Source organism: Ambystoma mexicanum, chromosome 2q (assembly GCF_040938575.1).
Source record: "Ambystoma mexicanum isolate Mex_15411 chromosome 2q, UKY_AmexF1_1, whole genome shotgun sequence".
Lineage (NCBI taxonomy): Eukaryota > Metazoa > Chordata > Amphibia > Caudata > Ambystomatidae > Ambystoma > Ambystoma mexicanum.
Window position 1 is genome coordinate 63,594,659 of NC_090924.1, and position 16,477 is coordinate 63,611,135.

At 48.6% G+C, this 16,477-nt stretch overlaps 1 protein-coding gene across 2 annotated transcripts in view; it reads right to left on the minus strand.

Moving 5' to 3' along the window:
* SRL (sarcalumenin) overlaps positions 1-16,477 on the minus strand; it is a 211,609-nt gene that overhangs the window by 94,599 nt on the left and 100,533 nt on the right. The window lies entirely within an intron of this gene.

The window sequence follows — 16,477 nt, forward strand, 5'->3', positions numbered from 1 at the left end:
TCCACTCTCAGTGCCTCCACCGGCACGCCATGAGGCACTCCTAATATGGATCTCAAAATGTTGCCTTCGATCACTTCTACCCAAGAATCTTTTCCCTCATTCAGAAATACCACCCCATACAAGATTCCCGGGACGATCAAGGTATGATATACCGTAATCATCCCTTCAACACTACCCCCTCCCTTGGTGTAGATGACCTTTTTTAGCAACAGCCATTTGCTTATAATACTTGGGCAAACGAAATCACGATAGAATTTTCTACTAGGGCCGGCTTTTATAGGTAGGCCAAGATATAGGTAGCTAATGACCACCTCGATCTGAATTGCATCAAGTCGCCATATGTGGTTTCTTGAATTAGCTTTAAGATTGGACCATATTCAATATTGCATGATCTTAGTTTTCTCAATGTTAATTATCAGATCATTACCCAAAGCATATTCCATAAGTGCTGTAATGGAGCGCTGTAGGCCTATGGAGGTCTGATCTAAAAGGATGGTGTGATCTGCATAGCAGAGCCAGAGAATTCTTTCTCCACTGATAACTGGTGGGAAATGTCTAACCCTCTCCAGGGTTTGTGCCATATCTGATGTATATAAATTATATAACATGGGGGCAAGGCCACATCCCTGCTTTAGTGCACTGTTAGTGGATACAATCAGTTAACAACCCCTTACGGTTAACTTGGACTCTGACCGATGTATCGGTTTATAATAGATGGATGAAATATAGTAATTGTGGATCTATTTCACACTTCTACAATTTAGCCCAGAGAAGTCCCTGGTTTACCGTATTGAATGCCTTGGAGAAGTCAATATAACAAATATAGAGTGGCTTGCCCTCGGTGACTGCGTTATACTTAGTAGTATGCTAATATTGTGGGAGGGCGAGTGTAATTTTCGAAAATCGGTTTGGAATTTCTGCAGAATTTGTTTACATTCCATCCACTGGTTCAATGTTTTACTGTCTGCAATGTCCTGTTTAGGTGTGGTATTTGCCAGCCTCTCCATCATGGTTGCCCCAGAACCTCAGTGACCGGAGGGCCTGGCCTGCTGTGGCAAGACTCACCATGATTGGGCCCATCTGCCAGTAAAGGCCCAATCAGGCAAGCCGGTAGGCGAATGCCGCTCGCCTCCCAAGGCCCACATCTAAGGCCCTGACTGTTCCTGTCAGTGCCTGGCCAGGCTTCCGGGCCCCACTCTCTTGCATCCATTGTCTAACATGCTCTATCATATTGGATACTCCATCCACGCAGGCCTGGACTGCGACATCCCCCCTCTTGCCATCACGTGAGTACTGACTGTTGCTTGGTGGCTGCTTCATCTCGACTTGACTCACTCCCTCTGCCTCTCCAATCATTCGCATTCAGATTGCCTCTATACATCCGTCTAATTTTACTCTGCTCTTACTCCCTGAATTTCATCATCACTGACCCCACTCTGTTTTCTGTGCTGGAAATCCTGTGTCGTCCACTCGCATTTAGGTGTGCCTTCATCAGCATTATTTTTTTCTGTTAGTGTAAAAATCGCATTTAGGTGTGCCTTCATCCAACTTTGTTTTTCTTTGTTAGTGGAAAAATCACATTTAGGTGTGCCTTCATGCAGAATTGTCTTTGTTTCTGGTTCAAAACTTTGCATTGCAGCACTCACACCCCCACCCCCTCTCTGCCAGGTCTTCTGCCTCTCACTTCCTCCTCTAGATCTCCGAGATGGCACTCTCCATCTCCCCAATCTTTCCCAACTGCTGCACCCTCACCTATCCTCCATTTCACAATAAATCCGGACAGAAAAAGCATAAAAAAGACATCCTTGCTGCCAACCCTGGCCTCCCAATTGCAGACACCCAGGTCAGTGCATCCTCAAGAGAAATCTTCACTGACATCCTTTTTTTGTGCCATCCCCTGACCTACGGACCTCTCACCTCACTGCCACTCTCCCTCCTTACTATTCCTCATCCAATAATGGCGCCACAAAGTGTGAAGTCCTACTTGCAGGCTTCTTCCCATCCCGCTGCTGCATCAGCCTCTACCTCACAGTTACAGTCCTGGTTCAGGGCCCTCAGGCCAACCTCCTTCTCTTTGACCAGATTCTGCCATATCTCATCAATTTCCTTGCTTCCCTGGCCTCCCCCTTCTGACCCCTCTGCCCCACCACTTCCGATGGAAGCCCCATACCCCTACACTCCGCCTCAAAAACCTTCAAAGGCAGCAATCATCTCCACCTGCCAACCCTCAACTCACGCTCTGCCATCAAACACTCTGCGGACATCTGACTACTCCTTGAAGACACTGATCCGGACATACTTGCACTTACTGAAACCTGGTTCAATGTCAGCTCAGTTACCTCCTTTGATTCACTCCTACCTGACGGCTTTAAGATCACCTCAAAGCCTTGACCACAGCTTGCTGGCAGAGGAGTTGCCTTAATCTTTCCAGAGTGGATTCCTTCTTCCATCCTACCCACTCAGCCTTATTCATCCTTTGAGAGCCTAGAATGCATATTGGTAATCTCTCCTTCCACCACCTTGACCATTGCTACCATCTACTGGCCCCTTGGCCATTTTTCTCTCTTCCTTTCTGAGTGGGCAGACTTCTGTTCTCCCTACTCTCTACCACCTCCAACCTGCTACTACTAAGTAACTTTAACTTCCACCTAGACTCCCCTTGTACAGCTACCCCCCTCTTCACTGACCTCTGTTCCTCCCTTTCCTTCTCCTTTCTTCCCTCTGGCCCTACCCATTCTACTGGACACATGCTAGACGCCATCATCCACTCCAAACCTACTCTCTCTTCTCCCCCGGTGACCCCTCTCTCCTGGTCTGACCACTCTCTCCTCTCCACTCATCTCGGTCCATATGGCCCTGTGACAACTCCACATAAAGCTCTGCCAACCTCGTTCACGAACAGCGATCCGATGAAACGCGCGTCAGCTGCTCCCTTCTCTTCCACCTTCTTTCCCCCATGCCCATCCAACACAGACTCTACCACTGATTCCGCCCTCAGTAACCTCTATCTGTCCATTACCAACACACTTGACAATCTTGCCCCATTCATGAGGATCCGGCTGACACCTGCTTTCAAGAGTAACACCTGATACGACTCTGAACTTGCAGACCAAAAACATAGTTGCTGGGCTGCAGAAAGGAAGTGGAAAACCTCAGGTACACCCTCTGACAAATGGCCTGTCGCCTGACCCAGAGACACTACAGACTCTCCATCCGTGCCAAAAAAAGAGCTCACATTCAGGCACAAGTGTTCAATGCCTCCAAAAATATGGCTGAATGCTTCAAAATCTGCAGGGAACTTGCCAGCCCGTTTGCAGTATCGTCTGCACCTACTTCTTCCCAGGCCCTATGCAACTCACACGCCTCTCACTTAATTTCCAAAACCCAAAACATACTGAACAACCTTGTCACGCACTCTTCCAAATCAACACTCCCATCTCTCCCCCCTTCCACCCACCCTCCTCTTTCCTCCTTCTCTTCCTTCGCTCCTGTCTCCTTACTGACTGCTCCTCCAACACCATTTTGGACCCTTTCTCCCCCCCTACTCCCTACTCCACACATGTGGAGTCCCCCAGGGCTCCATTCTCTTGCCCTGGCTCTTTAACATATACCTTTCTCTGCTGGCATGCCTCATTTCCTCCTTCTCACCCAACTTCCAGTGCTACGCTGACGACACACAACTCTTCTTCAAACATCCCACTGACGCCCTTGCACCTTCCTTCATCCCTGTCTGCCTCTCTGACATTCAGGCTTGGTGCACTGCTAATGTCCTCTGCCTACATGCCAGCAAAACAGAGATTCTCCCTATTGGGTCCCCTGCACCATACTTCTTCCCCTCACTCTGACCTTCCTCCATGGGGTCCCTCCTGCCCCTTCCTCTGTAGCTGTCACGCTTACCGGGAGACCGGGGTTCGCTGCTCGCGCTCTTCCTCCCTGGCGCCTCTATTCGCGCTTTCGCGCTTGGGGAGGCGCCGGGAGGAGAGTTCCGGGGTCAGGGGCTGCAGCTCCTCGGCATGCGCGTCGGAGACCGCGGTCACGGTCACGCGCATGCGCCGTGGGGCGGTTGCCCAGGTTCGGAGCGGCTTGCTGCTCAAGCCTCGTTCTGGGTCCGCCGGCGCCTAGCAACAATCAGGCTTGCGCTCCGGGCCTCGCGGGCGCCGGCGGCCCATAAAGGGGGAGGCGCGGTCGGGAGCAGATCGCGTCTCAACGCGTTCTGTTCCGGATCGTGTCCTCGCTCTCCTTTGCTTCGCCCTGTGCGGCCCAGCCCTAGACTTCTGCCTCAGCTCTCCTTCCCCTCCTGCCTGCTGCCGTTTTGGTTTTTCCCAGGACCAGTTCTGGTCCCCTTCAAGGTCTTCTCCCCAGGTCCTAGCTAGTTTTCCCTTCTATTCCTGGTTCCTCTCCCTTGCCAGCATTAGTTTACCTGCCTGCCTTCCCCTTCCTCTCCTCCCTGGCCAGACCCCTTCTGAGTGGTTCCCCAGTGACTACCTTGGGACTGTTTCCACGCCTTTGGTCTCTCATCACTACTGCCTCCAGTGTCAGCCACGGGAGTACTGCTCCCACACTTTGGACTCTCATCTTCACGGCCTCTGGTACCAGCTAGAGAAGCACGGATTCCACGCCTTTGGCCTTTAATCACCACAGCCTCCAGTTTCAGCTACGGGAGTACTGCTCCCACACCTTTGGACTCTCATCACCACCGCATCAGTGTGAGTTATGGGAGTAGGCTCCCACATCTTCGGACTCTCATCACCACAGTATCTATTGCCAGCTACGGGAGTACGGCTCCCACTCTTTGGGACTCTCAACTTCTCTAACATCCAGTGCTAGCTTCTGGAGTCCTGCTCTCACATCTTTAAACTCCGGAGCCTCGCCTCATCAAGGATTATCTCCTTCAACTTCTCCGGTCTGTGCTTGCACAGCTCAGACGTCACTGAAACCAGCTTGTGGCGTTGGGAGTCGGCCCATCTTCTACCCAGTATCCATTCTGGGTGGTGGAGAGGCTGGTTGCTGGTGTCACATGATCTTCTCGTCAGTCTGGCTGCCCCGTCGAGATCAACCAGGAATTCAGGTACGCAACTCTCCCGTGATTCTCATCTTAACAGATTGAGACGCCTACCTTCCGATCTTGCAATGGAAGACACACAGGATCTGAGGAATGAGTTGCAAGCCCTCAGAGCAGAGATGACTGCCTTACACCAAGAAAACCAAGTTTTACGTCAGATGGTTACTCAGGGGACAGGAAGCGCTCCACAGGCTGAAAGTTCTTTGGCCCATACCACCCCAATCAGGTTCGATGGAGACCCACGTCGAGTGGCGGAGTTCTGCAACCACTGTCGTATCCATTTTCTTTTCAGATCTACCTATTTCAATAACGATAGGGCCAAGATCGGATATATCTTGGGAAACCTGACTGGGAATGCTCTAGCCTGGGCGACACCTTTTGTGGCTACAAATAGCCCCATTTTGAATGATTTTGCTGCTTTCGAGAAGGCATTCCTGGAGGTCTTTCAGACACCCAATCTGGCAGCCGCGGCGCAGAATCAGTTAATGGACATCAAGCAGGGTAGTTCAGACATAATAACGTACATCAGTCGCTTCCGCCTGCTGGCTACGGATTCACAATGGCCGGAAGTCACACAAAAGACCCTGTTTCGTCGGGGGTTGAGGGAGGAATACAAAGATGAACTACTTCACATCCCCGAACCTGAGAGTCTCCAACTCTTAATCAATCAGGTGCTTCGTATTGACCAGAGACTAGCCGAACGAAAGGCTGAGAGACGTCGGCTGGAGAGAGTCAGTCCCAGAACAGCCAGTCTTCCCGCCGGGGCTTTTGGTTCGACAGAATCAGGACCTGAACCTATGCAGTTGGGAGCGGTGAGAGGGCCGTTATCTGATGAGGAAAGAAGGCGAAGAAGAACTTTACGCCTATGTCTTTACTGTGGTGCTGCCGGACACTACTTGGGAACGTGTCCTTTACGGCCACAGAAGAAGAAGTCGGGAAACTAGAGGACCTGTCGTGTGGAGGAAAGGCAACGACAGGTCTCACCCCTTTTTCAGACCTTTCCACCTTTTGCTCGATTCTTCTTCCCATGCAACCTGCTATCCTTCTAACCTTGAAGGTTCAGATTCAACTGCCCGGCCGGACGCTTGAAGTTTTTGGGCTATTGGATAGTGGAGCGTCTGGTAATTACATCGACGAGGATTTTGCTAGCAGCCACAAGATTCCTCTTTTGCCCAGACACTCAGCCCTTCCTGTGGAGGTTATCGACGGTACTCCTTTGTCTTCCGGACCGGTTCGTTTGCACACTATAGGATTGAGTCTCCAGATCGCCGATCACGTGGAGAAGCTTGCTCTGGACGTGATCAGGTCACCTACCTACAAGTTGGTCTTGGGGTTACCTTGGCTCCAGCATCACAATCCGGTTATTAACTGGAGGACGCACACCTTGACCTTTTCCTCCGCTTCTTGTACCCCGAAATGCAGTTTGCCAGTCCAGACTCTGGTTTCTTCGACTACTTTGGAACTACGTGACAAGGGGACCAGCCTTTGTTCCGCATTACTGATTCCCCCAGAGTATGCCGACTTTGAACAAGTTTTTGCCGAACCAAGTAACATACCACTGCCACCTCATTGGTCGTTCGATTGTGCCATAGAACTGTCTCCTGGTGTTGAGATTCCCCATGGCAGACTGTACGCCTTGTCTCGGGAGGAGAGACGAGTATTGCAGGATTACTTATCGGACTGTTTGAGTAAGGGGTACATAGTACCATCCAAATCTCCCGCTGGATTTCCTTTGTTTTTTGTAAAGAAAAAAGAAGGCACTTTAAGACCCTGTGTAGATTACCGGCAATTAAACGATATCACCATCAAAGACCGGTACCCGCTACCTTTGATTCGAAGTATCCTTGAGGCCCTACATCAGGCTCAGATTTTTACTAAGCTTGATCTTCGAGGGGCTTATCATCTGGTCCGCATCAAGAGTGGAGATGAATGGAAGACAGCATTTAAGACACCGTTTGGGCACTTCGAATACAGGGTGATGCCTTTTGGCCTGTGCAATGCCCCTGCGGTTTTCCAACGTCTCATGGATCATATCTTTGGGGAAGTAATTGGAATCTCTGTCTGGATTTATCTGGATGACATTTTAATCTTTTCCAGATCAAGGGAGGAACACATAAGTCATGTACGAGAGGTCCTCGATCGGCTTTTCCACAATCATCTGTTTGTTAAGGCGGAGAAGTGTTCCTTTCATCAATCAAGGATAGAATTCCTAGGATTCGTAATAAGTCAGGCTGGTATTGAGATGGATTCCAAGAAAGTCCAGGCAATTCAAGAGTGGCAACAGCCTCATGATGTAAGGTCCTTGCAACGCTTTTTGGGATTCGCTAACTTTTACAGGCAATTTATTCCTCGCTTCTCTGAGATCTCTGCACCTCTCACTAGACTGACGAGCAGCAAGATTGCTTTCCTGTGGGACTCTTCCGCCACACAAGCTTTTGACGTCTTGAAGTCAGCCTTTATGGCCGCTCCGATCCTACGTCACCCACAGGATGACTTGCCCTTCATCGTTGAAGCGGACGCTTCGGACTTTGCTGTTGGGGCTGTGCTTTTACAGAAGGATCCCGCTACATCGGTTGAACATCCCGTGGCTTACTTCTCTCGCAAGCTGAATCCTAGTGAAAGGAACTATGCAGTTATTGAAAAGGAACTGTTGGCTATCAAGACGGCGTTTGAGGCATGGAGACATCACCTGTTGGGAGCCCGCTTCTCTGTTGAAGTCCGTACTGATCACCGTAACCTGCAGTACTTGCGTTCCTTGCAATGTCGGACACCAAGGCAGGCTCGGTGGGCCTTCTTCTTTTCTCCGTTTGTGTTTCATATCACTTACATCCCCGGATCTTCGAATTTAAGAGCAGATGCCTTGTCTCGGTCCTTGGAGATTGAGAAGAAAGAGAACAACTCCAGTCAGATTCAACCACTGATCCCTTCTCATCATTTCCTATCGACTTTATCATCACTCCTACAGTCAATATCAGATGCTACCCGGTCTGATTCTTGGAGGTCAGTTTTGCTTCAACGGCCCTCAATATCTGAAAATCATGGCCTCCTATTCTTTCGGAAAAGACTGTACATCCCTGAAGGGAAGATTCGTGATGGCATTCTGCACGGTGTCCATGATTCCCCTATTGGAGGTCATCGAGGGATTCGAGCAACACAAGAGTTACTATCACGACAATTTTGGTGGCCTGGCTGGGCTGGGGAGGTTCGGAAATATGTACAGGCCTGTCCAATCTGTGCTCAATCCAAGGTTCCCAGACAACATCCTTTGGGGTTGCTTTCTCCTACTGAATTGCCGCCATACCCTTGGCACACAATTGCCACTGACTTTATTGTCGACCTTCCTCCCTCTGGAGGGCACACTTGTATTATGGTTGTTGTGAACAGTTTTACGAAGTATGCCCATTTTATCCCTTTCAAGAAGATACCTACTGCGGTCCAGATGGCCACCGCTTTTCTCCACGAAATCTATCGTTTACATGGTCTTCCTGAAAAGATCATCTCTGACCGAGGGGCTCAGTTTCGCTCTTCCTTTTGGAGTAAGGTTTGTGGTCATCTTGGTATTCATAGAGCCTTAAGCTCAGGTTATCATCCACAATCCAATGGTCTCACTGAGAGAACGAACCAGACACTGGAAACATATCTCCGTAGTTTTGCAAATGCCACGCAAACCAATTGGAGTGCCTGTCTAGATCTAGCTGAGGTGTCCTACAATAATTCATTTCATTCTTCCATCGGGTCCAGCCCCTTTTATTGCTCTATGGGTCAACATCCCAAGTTAATACCTTTCCGCCCTGTACCGACCAGTACGGTTCCTTCCGCTGATGCCTTGGTTTCAACTATCCAACGGCAGCATGAACTGGCACGTAACTCCTTGAAGGCCGCTCGTGACCATATGAAGGCTCAGGCTGACCGTAGGAGGCGGTTGGAACCTGATTTCCAGGTTGGAGATAGGGTGTGGCTGTCCTCTAAGAATTTGCCTCTTGGCAACTTACCTGTTAAATTGGCTCCTCGGTACTTTGGCCCATTTAGGATTATAAAACGCCTGTCCTCTGTAGCTTTTCGTCTCCAGCTGCCCCATTCGTGGCATGTTCATCCTGTCTTTCATGTTTCCCTTCTGAAGCCCTATGTGGTGGACCCTTATGGTCGTGCCAGTACTTGTCCAGCCCCTGTTCTGGTACAGGGGGTTCCGGAATTCGAAGTTCAGGAGATCTGTGATGCCCGCTATCGCAGGGGGGTGCTCCATTTCCTGGTGGATTGGAAGGGGTACCCAGCCTGTGATTGCACTTGGGAACCCTCTCGGCAGGTGCACGCTCCGCGTCTTGTGCGCGAGTTCTATCACCGGTTTCCTTGGAAACCCGGGGCTTCGGGCCTTCCTGGGAGGGAGTATAGTGTCACGCTTACCGGGAGACCGGGGTTCGCTGCTCGCCCTCTTCCTCCCTGGCGCCTCTATTCGCGCTTTCGCGCTTGGGGAGGCGCCGGGAGGAGAGTTCCGGGGACAGGGGCTGCAGCTCCTCGGCGCGCGCGTCGGAGACCGCGGTCATGGTCCCGCGCATGCCCCGTGGGGCGGTTGCCCAGGTTCGGAGCGGCTTGCTGCTCAAGCCTCGTTCTGGGTCCGCCGGCGCCTAGCAACGATCAGGCTTGCGCTCCGGGCCTCGCGGGCGCCGGCGGCCCATAAAGGGGGAGGCGCGGTCGGGAGCAGATCGCGTCTCAACGCGTTCTGTTCCGGATCGTGTCCTCGCTCTCCTTTGCTTCGCCCTGTGCGGCCCAGCCCTAGACCTCTGCCTCAGCTCTCCTTCCCCTCCTGCCTGCTGCCATTTTGGTTTTTCCCAGGACCAGTTCTGGTCCCCTTCAAGGTCTTCTCCCCAGGTCCTAGCTAGTTTTCCCTTCTATTCCTGGTTCCTCTCCCTTGCCAGCATTAGTTTACCTGCCTGCCTTCCCCTTCCTCTCCTCCCTGGCCAGACCCCTTCTGAGTGGTTCCCCAGTGACTACCTTGGGACTGTTTCCACGCCTTTGGTCTCTCATCACTACTGCCTCCAGTGTCAGCCACGGGAGTACTGCTCCCACACTTTGGACTCTCATCTTCACGGCCTCTGGTACCAGCTAGAGAAGCACGGATTCCACGCCTTTGGCCTTTAATCACCACAGCCTCCAGTTTCAGCTACGGGAGTACTGCTCCCACACCTTTGGACTCTCATCACCACCGCATCAGTGTGAGTTACGGGAGTAGGCTCCCACATCTTCGGACTCTCGTCACCACAGTATCTATTGCCAGCTACGGGAGTACGGCTCCCACTCTTTGGGACTCTCGTCACCAGAACATCCATTGCCAGCTACGGGAGTACGACTCCCACTCTTTGGGACTCTCAACTTCTCTAACATCCAGTGCTAGCTTCTGGAGTCCTGCTCTCACATCTTTAAACTCCGGAGCCTCGCCTCAACAAGGATTATCTCCTTCAACTTCTCCGGTCTGTGCTTGCACAGCTCAGACGTCACTGAAACCAGCTTGTGGCGTTGGGAGTCGGCCCATCTTCTACCCAGTATCCATTCTGGGTGGTGGAGAGGCTGGTTGCTTGTGTCACATGATCTTCTCGTCAGTCTGGCTGCCCCGTCGAGATCAACCAGGAATTCAGGTACGCAACTCTCCCGTGATTCTCATCTTAACAGTAGCCAGGAATCTCTGAGTCATCTTCTATCCCTCCCTCTCCTTCATCCCTCATATTCAGGAGATTGTCAAGAAGTCTCACTTTCAGCTCTTCCTTCTGAAAGGCACTCTACCCTTCCTCATCTTCCCCCAGAGACTCAATGTTACCTGTGCTCTGGTTCTCTCCAGTCTAGACTATTGCAATAGCTTCCTCCTTAATGTTCCTGCATTCACCCTGCGATCCGTCCAGCTAACCCAGAATAGGGCAGCGAGACTTATCATTGGCCACAAGCTCAGGGACAGCATCTCTCATGCCCTACAAAGCCTTAACTGGCTCCCGGTCTAAGCACAGATTAAATTCAAATCCCTCTGTATCATCCATTAAGCTTTCTGGGGCCAGGGACCACCCTATCTTCAGTGCTTCCTGACTAAGTACTCCACTTCTAGACTCCTGCATTCCTCTGGCAACAACTCCCTGCGTGTGAAGTGGTATGCGAAACAGAGAGCTGGAAATTGATCACTTTCCCCAGCGGGCTCCCTCCTTTGGAACAGCCTCCCTCTTCCTCTGTGTCTTGAGCAGGACCTCCTAAAGATCTGAAAAAGCCCCAAGACCTTTCTCTTTACCTCTTACTTCTCCTCCTCTCTTCCATGCTAATCATACAGTAGTGTGACTGATGTGCAGGGCCCTTATGTATCCTCGGGCCCTGACCCTCCCACATCTTTCATCCCAGCCAATGTCTTATTACTGTACTTACTTGGCTCACCCTTCCCATGGCTGGTTGCACTTACGTTCTTCTCTTCTTAGCACTTCACCCAGAGCACTTCTCCATAAGCACCACAGCACCTATCCCTTACCCCCCCTCCTCCCTGCACTTGCAAGTTCTGAATACTCAAAAGGCATAGTAGGTCTGTCTCCCCTCCCTGTTAGTCTCACTATGTGTTTGTACTATTAATTCAATTATTTATCGTTGATGTAATTAATTGTCTACCTCCCCTGTCCCCACCCTGTCGCCCTGTGGGTATTTTGAAACAGTTTTGCATAAATAAATATATAGAATAAGCAATATGGAGGCAAATATTGGAGCCCAACATGGCTAACAGCCTGTAATTAGCTATATCATTCTTTGCACCCTTTTTAAATATAGCTATTACAATGGAAGTTCTCCAGCTGGGAGGAATACAACCCGACCTTCAGATATCCACAAACGTAGCGTACAGTATCCGGGCTCAGAACTCTGGGTTAGCACATAACACCCATTAGCCAACCCATTGGGTCCCGGTGCTCTAGAGCTATTGAGGGCTTTTATAATGATTAGCACATCTAATTTGTCAAAGTCATGCTTACTCGCAATATAATTGCATGGGGGAATACAACAAACAACTCCAAGTCAGATTTGAAATATAACTTCTCAATGCTTTCAACTCACTGTTGTGTGGAGACCGAAACCTCCTCCACTTTTGCACTGTCCACTAAAAATTCCCTTATAAGGGACCAAACTTTTTCTGAGGAGTAAGAATAGGTGAGACCAATTTGCACTCGTCAGAGCTCCTTCATGCATTTTAACGCAGTATTTATATTTTGTAGATAATTTACAGATTAAAGCATTTTTTCTTCTAATACCCAGTTGTTCTTAATTGTAGCTCTAGCTTTTTGATAATCTCTTTTCTTTTCTTGGATTTCCATATCATAAATCCTTCTGTGGGGCACAGCCCTCGATCCACCCCGCTGATAGAGTGCTGACCTTACTCATCAGTTTCCTATATGAAGAGTCAGCGTGGTCAGTAGGATCTGGTTTGCCAAATCCCAGTTCGGGAGAGGGATCTAAACCACTGGCCGACTGACGGTTATCATTTAAGTCTTTTAATTTAGACTCTTCAGAGATAAATTCATCTGACACATTAGGGGTGCCATATTGTAACCCAAATGGTGGGGTGTTATCATCTGAAGGTTCATCATCTTCAAAGATGGATGTTTAAGACTTTAAAAAAATCTTTCTTGGGCAAAGCTTTGAAAACCTTTTCCTGGGTTACCACTGGCTTTGAAAATTTCGAAGTAATCGTCGACAACGACTTCGAAGTCGGAGTCGGCTTTGTCGGAGTCGACTTCAATACTGGTGTTGACGGCTCTAAAGCCAACGGGGTCAACGAAGGCGTCGACTTTGTCGACTTCTTATGCTTCTTCGAAGGAACCCTCGATGGACTGGATTCCTGACTTGTCAAAACCCTCGACGATTTCTCGTCGGATCGAGATTTGTCTTATGGCTCGGTTTCCAAGGTTTCATCTTCGACATTCCTTTGTCGTCTTCATGCAGATCGACAGGGGCATGGGGTTTCTGCTTGTCCTTCGTGGAGGTTGGGCCACATTCTCGAAGATTTTGAGCATTTCATTATGAAACGCATCCCATTTTGCTGGGGAGTCTGACTTAGACTGACATTTGATTACCTCAGCCGAGGAATCACAAGAGGTCGAAGGTGACCTGTGACGCTGTTTCTTGGCCTTCTCCGAAGAAGATGACGAAGAATGGCGCGAACGACTTAGTCGAACATTTGATTACCTCAGCCGAGGAATCACTAGAGGTCGAAGGTGACCTGTGACGTTGTTTTTTGGCCTTCTCCGAAGATGACGAAGAATGGCGTGATCGACTGCTTGGAGACGGTTTAGATTTTTTTACGTCGAGGAGAATCCATCGACTCATCAGTCTTTGAACTCTTTCGAAGGAGACTTCCAAGGGAACCTCCCCATCGCCACTTTACCTTTAAGCTCTCTTGGAGCCTCTTCGGTCATCACCTGACAGGAGTGACAGTCAGAGGTACAGTGACCGGTACCGAGGCTCCACAGACATATGGGGTGGGGGTCAGTGATCGACATCTTCCATCCACAGTCTTGGCACTTCTTAAAGCCCGTCGTAGGCGTTGAGGGAGCCGACGCGAAAGACATTTTCGTAGATCGAAAATAACTATTGAAGTTCACAGGAGAACGGAAGCGCGCTGTAATTCTTCGAAGGGTTAGCTCGGAAAAACAGAACTGAAGAACTCTTACACTTCAGATGACAAACCACCGTGAACGTACCCCCCACCCCGGACATTGCCTTGACTACCATTGCCTTCCTATTACTACACTGGATGTTATACAGAGAGCCCGAACTCTCCTTTTGAGAAATAAAAGTGTATTCATCACCTGGCCCAAACAAGACAAGACAAGCCAAGTCAAAGGGCAAAGACTAGCATCATAGAACCTTACCTGATAAACACTGGGTATTTGTTTGTTTACATTGTTTGGTTTCAATATATTGGTTGAATTGCATGAAGATGGATGTATACTTGACAAATGTGTATTGCACTTGCAAAAAAAACATTGAAATAACTGCCTAAAAATATTATTTCTGTTTCGACTGAGCCGTTTCCCTGTTTGTCATGGGGGTGCCTGCTGAACATTGTGCTTCTGTTCCTTTTGATAGCAGTTCCTCGATGAAGGCAACTCCTTTTGCTGAAAGATGCAAAATATACTTTTTTTTCTAATTTCACAGGTTCTTTGGATGGCAGCAGTCAGTCAACTAGAATAATACTTCAAGGCATTTAGGTTCGTGACTTCTTTCATACAACACTGACGGTAGCATCTAAGACTAATGTTTGATTTTTGCCTTGCAGTTATGGTTTAAACCATCTTAAGCTTTCTGTTTATGTTTTGTTATGTTGGAAGGACACTACAGAGGTTCTGGCACCAAACCTCATTTCATAGTTCCTTACCAGCTGATATAGTTACATTTTAAAATGATCCTTCAGCTTCTGTGTGTGTCTGAGCTTTGGCATGCTATTCCTTCCTCTCCTCCCTGCCTCCCACATGCTCCTCATAGAAGTGGGGAAGCTCCTGGATATGATCTATGGAAAATACTGTGTGGTTTAAGCAAGCAACTGTAGCATGGGGCAGGTATTGACTTTACAAGTTCAAACACTGGCAGGAATGACGCAGTCCTTTATCATTCTTAGGTTGATACATTGAAAATCATTTAATTGAATAATAATAACAGATATTGATGCGAAGCTTGAAAGAGGAGGAATCCAAAATCAAATACTGGCACGTCTTCAGCAGTCATTAATGGGTAGGCAACCAACAGGTCTCCAGATGGTTTGGCCTACACCTCTCATCAACCATCGAGAGTATAGTCAATGGTGATGGTTCAATGGAGTCGTAGGTCAAACATTCAGGTTGCCTACCCATGGAGGTAGTAAGAAAAAACCTTCACCTTTCAGACGAAGGACCAAAACGGATATCAAGCAATGTGAGGAGGTACTTGCATCCAGAAAAAAATAAACACCTGCCTAAATGGAAAGAAATGAAAGACGACATGCTAGGTGTCTGACAGGCTGCAGGGAAAAATTACATTTCAGAATCAACACTCTTGTGCCACGAAATGACCATAGAGTGGGGCACTAACCACTACAGGGTACGGGCATGCCGACCAATGGGAGTTGCAGCTATTATCACTTCACTAACCCAGTAGTCACCTCCCATCCCCACACAGACACCCATCATCTAGTATTGCAGACAGCGCTGTTGTGTTTGTAGATGTGCGTTTGCTTTTTTGTGCTTATATGCTTCTCCATAATGAGGAGGACTTCACGCGGTTCGCGACACGAGTTTTAAACAGAAGGATTACATTCTCTACTGTTAAAGTTGTAATTAACATTATTTTTGGGAAGTACAAAAAGTTATTCTTAGTACAAAAAAACAATATTTTTTAACTCTGAAATATATTTTTATAATGAGCATCTGGTAATTCCTGCACGTTAAAGATGCATGTGTACCCCACAGCTCCTCTTCACCTGGGCAGTACTATATGAGTCTGTTCCTGTGGCACTGCTCTGCTGGCACCACTGAGCTGACCATATCTGAGGAGCTGGGTGGGTGGAAGCAGGGGGGTAACCTCCTATGCCGCCTTTCTTTCCTATTTTTTGTTGGGAGTATTTGCCTGTTTTCAGAGACTAAAATCGGTTGCTAGGCCACGTATCTGTTATTGCTTGACCATCACTGCGGGGCGTCTGGGTCACATCCTCATCTATTATTACATTGTTGAGGTCATCAGCCTCTTAAAGTCCTGTACCTTGATGCGTTCACTGTACCTTGACACCATTCTACAGTGATCACAATTTGCACACAGTGCGTCATGTTGCTTTTTTGGACAATACTGCATTAATAGTTTTCATTATTTTCCTCAACATTGGCGTTTCCATGAGTGGAGTTAAAAAAACCATTGAATTTGACGTATGCACTATAAATGACCAGTAACCTAATTACATTTGGTGCAATCTCTAAGTATGAGTGAGGTATTCTGTATTACACACAATGAAGTGAAAAACATCTAGTTGATTGCAATTTTAGCATTTACTTTTCCCCCACTTAAAGGTATTTAATATATCAACAGTGGAAGGAAGAAGGGCTGAGTCGGCCCTGATAGAACTCGAATAAGTAACTGTTCATTACACCTAGAGCTTTGGAGTAAGCGCAGCATTGGTTGGTTTAGCTATTATACCACCCTGACCCCGGCGACATCATACACTGGTACTATCTGCCACCACTGCCATCAGTTATACAGCAATGCCAATGTTCCACTCTTCTGCTCCCTTTATGCGTCTCCAATCCTTTCACAGATGTGTTATGCTCATAACTCACTTGATTGCTCTAATAGTGCAGCTAATGAAGTGTACCTGCTATGCTGATACAACTCACAGTCCCATCGTTTTTATTTGGGGGGGGGCAAGGCGAGTGGGACAAA